Source organism: Anser cygnoides, chromosome 3 (genome assembly GCF_040182565.1).
Source record: "Anser cygnoides isolate HZ-2024a breed goose chromosome 3, Taihu_goose_T2T_genome, whole genome shotgun sequence".
Classification (NCBI taxonomy): domain Eukaryota; kingdom Metazoa; phylum Chordata; class Aves; order Anseriformes; family Anatidae; genus Anser; species Anser cygnoides.
Window position 1 is genome coordinate 73,778,948 of NC_089875.1, and position 11,607 is coordinate 73,790,554.

The following is an 11,607-nucleotide window of genomic DNA, read 5'->3' on the forward strand; positions in this document are numbered from 1 at the left end:
CTCTCACTGCCAGCCTGTGAAATGCTGAAGTGTTAAGGGTTGTGCTAGCCCTCTAGTCCAAAAACAACTGATGTTTGTAGAGGATGGGATAATTTTATGACCATTAACAACATTAACAACCCCGTGAGCCAAGACAAAAAGCTGCTAGACTTCGTGCCACAGAACCACCTCTGCAAGAGGGAAAATGCTTATCCCTCCACAAACGTACTACAGCATTGTAAAAAATAGCTTTCTACTGAAACTACAGGCTGACAGGGCAGAGCTTCCTGTAGTGTTGGAGACAGACCCTTCCAGAGACAAATCTGTCACAGTGAAGCACGCAAAGGGACACCTAGATTTGAGCATAGGTCCAAACACAGCAGGGCAGGGTGGTGAGTCCCAACACAGCTGCTTACAAAAGGGAGCTGCCTGATCATGGTAAAATTTTAGGAACAAGTTGTCATACTCTAATGGAAAGCTCTGACACTCACCAAAAAGACCAAAGCTCATACATGGTGCCTTTTCCCTTTCCTCTAGAGATATCTTTTGCATGCTATTCATCTCAATGTTGCCATGTGCTAATGTTACCATAGTCTTCTGATGAAAAACAGCAGCTTGCAAGCATATTCAAACACTTCAGATAAGTACTTTTGGGAGGGACAGAGACAAAAGGCCATAGAAAGACCCAAAACCTTTCTGAGGAGCTCCACGGAACAGAAGACAATTGAAGAAATTTCATCTTCTGCAAAGGTGTTCAGGTCAGCTCAGGATTTGTTTAAGCTAGGTTTTCTATGGAAACAAGCTGAATAAGGTCAGACACAGCCTGTACAGAAGCTCTTGAAACTGTTGGCTGGTTTCAATCAAGCGTGACAGGAAGTGAGAACCGCTGTGATCGCCCTGTTCCCGTGTGTTTTCATGAAAATGCTACTTTTGCTTGGGTAGAGAAGAGATGCCTCCCTGGTGCACTCATTTATTATACGGCAGGAGAATGAATGGGGGCAGAATATCACCTTACGATGCTGAAGCCCTAAGCAAACCTTCAGCATGCACTTGACCAGGAAGGGTCTGGGATGCAAGTGGAGGATGTGGCACTGTGTACTTGTTCCCCATGGCAGAGGAGCAGCCAGCTACAGCCTGAATGATGGGTTATGCCAGCTGAATGGCCAGATCCTGGCTTTTAAGTACGTACATCCCAACCCCAGGATCCCAGCTCCAATTTTCCCCCATGTTGGCTTCAAGATCGGAGTCTCCCCAGGTTTAAGTGGCACCAGTTGAAATGGGTTTTGTCCCTTCCATAGTGCACTTCAGCTCCTCCACCCTGTGCCCCAACAAGCCCTGGCTGTTCACGAGAGCCGTGAGCCTTGAAAGCTGCCCGTAGCTGCAGGCTTTCTGCGCGCTGAGAGAATGGGGAGGGACTGGGTGGAAAACACCTTGAGCCTTTGAAACACAGAAAAAGTGTCCGAGTTGTTTCAATAGCCTGTCCCAGACTTAAAAAAGAGGTTAATCAAATCATCTGAAATGAAAGCACATTCGGCATTCCTGTCCCAGGATTGGCAGGGACGCAGAAGCATCACACAGTTTCCTACAATTGATGCTATTATTTGGGAAAGGCCTCGAGTACAATCCTATGGGGGTTGTACAAAAACACATCAAAAACCCAAAAGACTGCATGGCAAGAATTATGATAGAAATTTTCACTTTTCCTGCCTGTGAATGTAATTCATGCAGTTAGCACTTTATCAGAACTAATTTAACCCAAGTTTTTCATATAAACTAAAGGCAAGTGAGTTCAAGTAGGTTTCTGTAACATAAAGGACATCTTTTAAACCAACTTTTGCTCCGGTTCACCCCACTCCCACCTAGTGCTATTCAATGGCTTAAAAAGTGACACAAAAATACATACCTGTCCCCATGGGTTGGCTCTTCTTGCTATAGCAGCCCCTATCAGCATTCAGCAGCCCTATTAATGCAGTCCCCCGCAATCAGCAAGACAAAGAAGCGCTCCGCACACCTCTGATCCATCTCTTCCTGATATCACAGGCCATTTCTGGATGCAGAACAAAGAGCAGGGGCTTTTTTCATGCCAGCAGCTTGCTCCGTTACATCTGCTCTGCATCCTCAGGTCCGCGGCTCTCTGATACCCCACAGCAGACCCCTATGCCGCCTATCCTGCACGAAGATGCACTGCCCTGGGGCATGGCTGCTGGCATCCCTGGTACTGCCACACCGGGCACCCTGCATGTGGCGAGCCCTGAGCCCGTGCCCTGTTTCAGGAACGCATGTTTAGGAGAAGATTTGCCTGGATAAATATTACACATACCATGCTGCTAAGTACAAACTGCTCTGAAGAGATAGCGTAGATTTGCCTTAATCTTATAGTCTGGAGATATGGTGGAAAAAAGTGCTGGCAAACCATTCCTTGGCATCTGCCAGGACTTTTGTAGAAAAAACCTGCAGATACGCACTCCTATGGAGCCTGCTGCAAGAAGAAAACTTCGGGAGTTAAAATGCTGGGTGACTGGGAGCTGGACATCCTCGCTGGGAACCACGTTTGACTTCCAGACAAAGGAGACCTGGATTCAAGCAGATACATTTCCATTAGTTTTGAATACAGTAATGCTTGCCATTTTCCAATCCTCATTGCATATATTGACAATCCCTTTACTGTTTCCTCTGGTTATGGGTTGCTGTACTTGCTCTAAGATTCCCAAGAAATTACAAAATAATGTAAATGAGTGTTTTCAGATCTTTATCTCCCTTTGTCCCCACTGCTCTGAGGAGCAGAGAAGCATGGGACCAGGCTGTCCTTGACCAGCTACTACCCTTGACTGTGGCCAACAGGCTGAGAAACAGAGTCAGCAAAAACAGATGGAGGAAGGATATTGCAAAACACCGGTGAAATCCTTCCCTTAGGGATTTTGGGTTTTAGGAGCTGGGCAGATGGTGGGGCAGGAGAGGAGGAGAGTGTGCCGACCTCTCCACTTCTGCTCTACATGAAGGCAGGCTTGCCCGGAGAAAGTCTGTGTTGTGCAAATGCCTGTCGGGCAGAGTTTACACCGAGTGTGAGAGGTTACGGGCAGTTTTGGGGGCACTCATGTAAAAAGGTAGGCTGCTCTGCTTCTGTTCTGCTTGGCAAAGCCCTGGTGGGGTTTGCTTAGGTGTTGCCTTTGCCAAAGCCACAGTCAGGGACGTGACGGGGAGGGAAGAGCAAAACTTGGCTGCAGGGAGAGCAGGCAAACAGCCAAGCACGTAGGACATGGAGGAGGAAGAGCAGGCAGCGAGAGGCTGGATTGAGCCTACCTGAGTGCTCCCCAACACCACTGCAGTACCAGGGTACCTGTGGCACCTCTGCAAAACCGTGGCACCTATGGCATCTCTGCAATGTCGGGGTACCCACGGCATCTTCTGCAATGTTGGGGTGTCGGCATCTTTGCAGTGTTGGGGGTGCCCACAGCATCTCTGCAATGTCGGGTTCCCCACGGTATCTCTGCAATGTTGGGGTGTCAGTATCTCTGCAATGTCAGGGTACCCACGGTATCTCTGCAATGTTGGTGTGTCAGCATCTCTGCAATGTTGGGGTGCCCAGCTGAGCTCAGGAGCAATCCCTGGGTGCTCCCACCCCTCATCCATTCTTGGGGGCCTTCAGCCTGGGCAAGTCCCATTGCCATTCCTCCAGGTCCCCTGGCCACCCTCAGCAGCCCCATCCATCACTGCTCTTTCTGGTGGCCTGCTGGGGACACAAGGCACGCAGGGAGGTGTCAGCAGGAGTCCCCAGGGGCTGGGATTTTTCCCTGAGGCTTGGTGGCACTCCACTGCAAGTCAGAGAGGTCAGGTAGGGAGACAAAATCTCCATGTACAGCTTCTGTTGCAATACAGAAACTGTGCAAGGCATGCTTGCTAGCTATGAAAAATTATTCAGGGAGAAGGTTTCTCTCTTGTGAAATGTAACTCCTGATACTCCTGCAGGAACAACCCTCACCCTCACTAGTGTTGCCACTGTGCAGATTTCCATTGCTCTCTTTGACTTTCTTACAGACTTTTTAGAAGCATCTCCAAGCCACTCTCAAGCAATGCTATCCTGGCTGCTTTCCCTAAAATGCACAGATTCAGTTAGAGGAAAAGAAATCCCTAAACCCAACCCCAGCTCACAGCATCAATGCAAATGTTTAAGGCTTTGTTGGAGTTTATCGTATATAATTTTCCTCATCTAGAGGCAATTTTTATACTCACAGTATCTATATATGTATTATTATCCTTTAATGAACTGTTCAGAGGCATTATTGACACATGACGTTGTGAAACTTAGCAGATCTTCCTTTTAAGTATTTAATCCCCACATGCATAAAAGCAGAGAAGTTAATGCTTGCCCGACCATTTCACTTCTCTATTTCCAACATCATTCCCCAATGCCTGCAGAATTACTACAGATAAGAAAGAATAATTCCTCAGTTAAATAAATGTACCTACATTTCTTGTAAGAAAGGACGAAAAATCAGATATTTTCATATTGACTGTAAGAAATTTTACCAGTGCAGGAGCAGGCTAAATTTGGACCAGTGTCCGACAGCTGAAAAGCATTTATTTGAGAACTGGTTCCCTTGTTGTAGACAAGATGAATATGAAAGCAATCTCTGAACATGAAGCCCCCCACCCACAGTTCTTCACACAACTGCAGGTTGAACGGTGTAAGCTGCAGAACAAGTCTGTGCGGAGACACTTATTTAGGTACAAATTTAGGTAGCCACAGGCCCTCGGTGCCCTCTGCATGAAACTGATCTGTTTCCTGCTGTCCGTTCACAAACATCTCGTTAGGACAATTAGTGGTGATAAACAGAACTCGGAGGGCTGACGTTCTCCCCTTTCAAAACTTCTGGCTCGGATTTATACAAACCACCATTTCAGTCACACAAACCCACAAAAACCCACATTTGTTTGCGGTGAATGCAGTTTTACTGGGGAAAAGGAACAAAACCCTGCAGCCAGCCAACTTATTGGTCTTTTATTGTTGTTTTCAGGGAGTGATCTAAGCGTGACTGGGGAACAGGCTCTTCAGAAGCTGTGCACGTCACAGATTGCACAAGGCGTGGAAAGCACGACAGTGTCATCACCACACCTCTATTTTTTTAAAGGCACTTCCTTCTTCTTTTAGGTTGGGTCCAGTTATTCACCTGGCCCTGTATGAGGAAGAAGTGAATCCTTCTCCTCCTTTAAAGTGTGCAACGAAATTTTGCTCAGGGATTTTCCACCAGATCAATATTTTCTCAGTAAAACGTGACACATCTTTTTTTTTGCAGCTTCAGCTGTGGAGGGAAGGCTGTGTATACACTGATGAAGCTATACGGCTTCCCAGATTCCTCTGAGACCAGACTTGAGGGGATCACAGCATCACAGGATGGCTGAGGTGGGCAGGGACCTCTGGAGGCCGCCTGCTCCATCCCCTGCTCAAGCAGGGACACCCAGAGCTGCTCGCCCGGGACCATGTCCAGAGGGCTTTTAAGGATCTCCAAGGAGGAGACCCCACAGCCTCTCTGGGCAACCTGTGCCTGTGCTCCGTCACCCACACAGTGAAGAAGTGCCTCCTGGTGCTCAGAGGGAATTTCCTGTGTCCCAGTTTGTGCCCATTGCCTGTTTGCTTTTGTTGTTTGCTCTGGGTTTTCTCCCAGGACCTGAGCCACAACCCCTCAAAATACCAATGCAAGGGCGAAGGAGAAAAAGACCGACTTATTGTGGTTTGGAAGGAACTACTCTAGCTTAAGGAGTACGTAAGAGAAGTTGTAGACAAAACAGCAACAACAGTAAGACCCCTTTTCCAAGACTTTTTTCCAAGTGCGTGCTCTGGGCAGGGCAGCCAGATAGGATCTGCGGCACCATAAATCAAATCACTGCAAAGCAAGAAGAGAAATGGATTGTGAAACAGACTGTAAAATAAACATCTAATGTAAACATCGAAAATGTGGTGGTTTGTTTTTTCTGTCTGGGAGCCCAAGTCCAGTCCAAGTTACTGGCTGGCTGTGCTGCTTCTTTCTCCAGCCCTGGGTTTTCTGATAAGCAATTGCTCACCCAAAGTCGCCTCTCCTGCTCCACCATGCCTTCCCCATCCCAGCCCTGTCCTTTCGGTCGGTGGGGCTTTCCCACTCACAGTGTCTTCTGATCCAGCCCATCCTGCCTGCCAGGAGGGCTAACACATGTCCTCAGCAAGAGAAGCTGGCCGTCTCTGAAACAACCCTCACCTGCTGTGGGAATAGCTGCCTTTTCACCTGAACTTCTGCTTCTGACCCTTCACCATGAAGAAGAAACCTACAGGGCAGGGGATCTTCTCCACACTTTGAGTCTCACCAGAAGCAGGAGTAGATGACTTCTGTTTGTGGCAAGACGTGTATGGAGAATGAATCAGGACAACGTGCAGCTTCTCTGGGGGAAAAGGGAGACACTAGAAAGCAGGAGGAAACCAAACACCCCCAGGCTGCTCAGCAGGCAGCTGGGTCACGTCAATACCTCTCTGGGGTCCAGGGCAAACCCTGGCTCATGTGTCAACACACTGGGACAACATTGCTCAATGCCTGCTATGCTCAGCCCAGGGAAAGAGATAACGATTTGCTACTGTACATAGAGACCTCTGCCTCAGGTAGGAAAGGGCAGAAGCCTCTTCACTTTTTTTTTTTTTTTTTTTGGTTTGGTTTGTTTCTAAAGCTTTTTAACTCTTTGAGGGAAGTCATAGAGCGTAAGGTTAGAAGGGACCTCAGGATCCAGTGTACCTCCAGTTCTGAGGCAAGACCAAGGAAAATCCAGGCAAATGTTTGTCTCCCAAAAACACTCTTAATGAAGAAGAGTCCACACCTCTAGGAAAGGTGTTAACTACCCACCTAGCTAGGAGAACATAAGCTACATTTGCTGCAAATGAAACACAGTTATATGTCCTCTCCTTAGTGAGCAGGAAGGGTTTTTTTTCAGTCATCTACTAAATAAAGGGAAGCTTGTGTCCCCTCTCAACCTGTTCTAACATACGACTGGCCTTTTCTCATAGGTACCCATCTTCTCTCTCTCCACTCGTTATTTCTCTTCAGAGTGGCTCCAGTACCCAGGGCTGCTACAACACCGCAGCAGTAGCTTGGACAATTTCTAGCTCTTTAGTGCCCACAAAACCTTTTTTTCCGTGTGGCTGTTAGTGCCCCACTTGGTATACATGTAGCTGATTTCCCCTTCCTTAGCATAGTGCTGTACGCTTTTGTCTACAGCATTTCATCTTGTTGATTTTTCTCTCCCCATTCCTCGAGCTCACTTTGAGCTTGCTGAGGCAAGGGTTCTGGAAATGCCTTGCAGCATGGTGTCTCCTGCAGTCTTTGCAAGTGTATATCCTGTCCCAACAGCCCAAGCCACCACTAAAAATTGCTGAAGAGAAGTGGGACAGGGCCAGAGGTTCTCTGAAATGCCTGTGATTCAAGGAGGGAGATACTCATCACTCCTCTGTGAGACCATGCTTGTGTGATGAGTGTACACCCACCCAGGGGAATGCTTCTCCGACAATGTAGAACGAAGCCTTCTCCCAGGGTTTATGTGGGGACATCTGGCAGCACCCCCTGTTCTGCGTGTAGGCCCTGCTTAGGGTGTGCAGCACGTGTCCTGAAGCGGCCAGGCCAGCTACACACCAGCAGACAGAGGCTGTGGCCAGCTTTTGGGTTTCCAGGCCCCCCATGGCCATGGGAATCCAGCTGGGTGGAGGAGGCCTCATGGGGACATGTGTGGCAGGAGATTAGGCCCACGGGAGGAGGACGGCATGGGTGGGAGGGGAGATAACATGCAGTGTCCTGCTTTGGAAATTCACGTGTGAAAGCTGACAGCTGTTGAAGTGTCTCGGTGGAGAACTGTTTTCCACCTCCAAGACATGGCCAAAAACCCTCCCTGTGGGATATGACAGGGAAGTCCCCATAGGAAAGGGATTTACAGCTGATGGCAGTTTCCAAACAGAAGAGCTGACATCCCTCAGTGCACTGCTGAATAGGGAGGAGGAGATGCTGCTGAAGATACCTGATTTCATTTGGGGGAAGCTATCTACCTTCCCTACTCCGATCACACTTTCAACTTCAGCCACAGCTTGACCTCATGTCAAGGTCCATGCATGAGCACTGTGTGAGGAAGCTGAGCACACGCAGTACGGGCACCAGGAGCTATGCTTCCAGAGAAGCTTTGGTCACCGAATACCATGCCATGAGCAGGATTCAGGGATCCCCAGGGTTTGTAACGAGGCCGCCATCGGCTGTGGCAGCTGCTGTGCTGAACACAGACGCCTGCAGTGGGGTGTGGGCAGCCGTACACTTTGTGTGTGCAGCATGGCCCCGGCCTTGGGTGCACAAAGTTTGGGAGTAAAGTGCTTAAAGGCCGACAGGGCACTTGAGCAGTTTGGTGTAACGAGGGTTTCAGATGAGAGGGGTCAGAAGAACAAAATTTTACTTTACTGATTTCTGAATGAATCTTCTTTGTTTGGTCCCTTCACCTTTACTACCCTTGAACAGCTCCATCCTTGGCACATAAGTGATGTGCGAGACAAGGCTAGACCAAAAAGAAGTGTGCGTGTGTGCACAGATATGTTAGACAACTCACCTTTAGCTGGTCTTTCCTCAACCATGAGCTCACCCAGTCTGCCTGTATGATAAATCTGACCTTCAGGTTTGTCTTGAAATGCTGAACACGCCTCTACGGAGGACTGTCAATTACAGTGGAAATGGAACAGATAAGATTTTTGTTCACTTACAGATGAAGTGATCAGCATGAAACATTCAAAGTCTCTTAACCTTCAAGAGAAGTTAGCAGATTTTTGACTGGCTCAAATAAAGAGAACCAGAGGTTGCCAACTTTATTTAAGGGATTACAGACCAGGGTCACAAATGCCAGCACTGCCAGAGGGCCGGTGGCATGGTGTTATTCTGGGCTGCATCTAGGCTGCACAAAGGTACTTTACAACATCCATTTCTCACAGAAAGGCCCAGCAGAGCATGAACAAAGAGACACTTTTAAAAGGTGAGAGGCATTCATTTTTCCCATTCCTTTGGCTGTAGAGGCTCGCTCTGAAGCAGTGTGCTCTTGTCGGTTTGAGCAGCCATACCTGGTAAGAGGGCCACAAACCATTTTCACTCATGCTCAGCTCCACATCTCCTGACCTTAGCAGACCTTTGAATACAGCCAGCAGTTTATATTGGCTGCAGATTTGCTATTCTGTGCAAAGTAACACTTACAGTTTAGCATATATTTAAAAAAGGTGGCTGGCGTATCTGGACCAGCAAACTCTGTCTTTAGACTCAGACATAGTTTGTAGCAGCAAAAAAGACTGCTTCTTGCCAGCATAGCTGGAATGAAGTGAGTTGTACTGGCAAACAGCTCCTGCCAGCCAACTGTGTCTATGCTGGGATTCTTGCTTGTATAAAAACATCATTAAAAATAATCATACCCATAACTGACATTACTGTGCCCACAAACATTTTAATATCTGGCCTTAGAAAACCAGAGAATGTAAAAAAAGTCAGAGGAAAAAAAATCTATTCAAAGAAAGACTTCTGGAGATCAGAGGTTAGGAAGACCATTTCTGACAGCAGTGGGAAACATGGGTGACTTCACACGTGGATCGAAGAATGCTTGAAGGGCACAAAGGAGTGTTTCAGGTGCCCCCACGGCAACATATGGCTTAAAGGATTGCATTTTATTGGGCCTTTTCCATGCATTGCTTTATTTGAGATTCCTGTCTTCCTCACATCTCTTGCAATTTTCTCTGCATGTACAAAAAAGTCCACTATTAAGCATGTTCCATGATGCAGGCCAGGTGGGACTCATGCATTTGTGAAGGAGAACCAAACTGCGAGAGACTCTTGCTAACAGCAACATCGTGTCATCTCCCCTAAGGCCCTTTCTCAGAAAGGGAACAAAGCTTTAGCAAGGTAAGGTGAAGAAACTTCAGAAAAGCAAAGATATTCAGGCACTTTCAGAGTTTGGAAACACAGCAGCAAAATCTCAGCCAGGTCCCCCAGGGCCCAGCAATTCAGGGCACTTTCTGTCGATGAATTATCACCTTTGTGTCCTCTAGTGAAAAACAGAGTGAAATGAAACAGGGTGAAATTACCTTAAAATGCTAGCTGCAGATGAGCTGGAGAAAAGGGAGGGAGGCTTTGTGTCTGTCTGTATTAGCTGCTCTAGGGCAACTTCCCCAAAACTGCTGCAGTAAGCCAATTTGCACTGACCCTTTGGTGAAGACAAGGCAATCCTGCCTTACCCTGACTGCAGAGCAACCACAACTCAGTTACAAAGCGAGGACACTCGTATATCCACACCTGACCTTCCCCCGTCCTACCTTGTTTTAGCTGGCGTCCCAGATGCAGAAGCTTCAAAGCAGACACGTGAAGGTAGCTGCCTTCCTCAGGAGGAGGCTGGGATACCTCCTAGCTCTGAAGGATGCTGTAATTTTAAAACCACTCAGGCACAGTAGAGTTTTGACTTAAATTGTGGCTTTTCCATAGGAATCTACCAGGCTGAGTGACAGTGCATAGCAGAAACTTCTATATAAATGAGACAGCATTGCTATAAATTTTTCTTAATGGATGCACACTGAGGCTGATAACCCAGTTTGATATTGCAAGTATGACTCTCAAGAGTAGTGCAAATGACAATGGGCTTCATTTAATGAATAAAAGGATTACTTTTTTTTAAAAAAATAGCATTTTATGTCTTACAAATTGCTTCTAAGTACTGACTTTTCTCCAGGACATTCATCCATAAACTAGTTACGGTGTACAAGCCTGGATAGCCTTAAAATAGAGGAGCCTATAGAGGTTTAAAATAAAGTGCTGGTAAAATATGCTCTTTTTTTTTTTTGACTGAAAAAACAAATGCAACATGAGAGGCTGCATAGATATAACACCTCTTGTTCGTAGTGGAGTCTTGGAAAGGCTGGACCTTGGTCTCCTGGATGGGAGGGTGCCAAGAGCAGCAGCCTCTGCTGCTCCCCAGGAAGGACCTCTGAGGTGGCCTGGCTGGTCAGGGCCCCCAGAGCTGGTCCTACAGTGGCAGCCCGGGGTTCAGGCTCCCTTTCTCCCTCTCCCACCACCAGTAGTGCTGCCTGGTGTGCTGGGGTGACTCATGCCACAGGACAGCACGGTCAGACACAGACAAGGGGATGCCCAAGTTGCACGCCCGTGGTAGATGGCCTCAGGTTTTGCTAGAGCCTCCAGCCCACGAAGACCACACAGCCTTGTCTTATGGAGGCCAAGGTCCCCCGTATAGGAAGTGCTGCTTTAAAATAACTTTTCCCTCTGGGGGTGGAAGCATAAAAAGTTGTTCTTTAGGTCGTTGTCCGTTAGGAACTACACGAAGCTGTAAGGAAACATGGCAACGAAGGGCCTCTGGGAGCCCTGCTCCTCCCATGCAGGCCTGCGTCTGACCTATGCACCAAAGGAGGCCAAGTCCTCAAAGGAGCTTGTCCTGCAGCCGTGGGCTCCCCGTGTCCCCATCCTGCTGAGTGGAGGGAATGGTTTGTTTGAGAGCTCCCATCCCTCATCTGCATGCTCAGCCCTTCGTGGGAAAGGCAGAATTTGGGAATGAATTTCCTTGCACTTTGAGCACAACCAAAATTTTAAGGTGTCCCCT

General features: G+C 47.8%; 1 long non-coding RNA gene across 4 annotated transcripts in view; it reads left to right on the top strand.

The window, feature by feature from the left end:
- Window positions 1–6,906, top strand: part of LOC125184712 (uncharacterized) — a 44,066-nt gene extending 37,160 nt beyond the window's left edge. For all 4 annotated transcript variants that reach the window (XR_010829780.1, XR_010829777.1, XR_010829778.1 and 1 more), the window contains one exon: window positions 5,274–6,906. This is a non-coding gene — a long non-coding RNA (uncharacterized lncRNA). The remainder of the gene's footprint in view (window positions 1–5,273) is intronic.
- The last annotated feature ends 4,701 nt before the right edge of the window (window positions 6,907–11,607 follow it).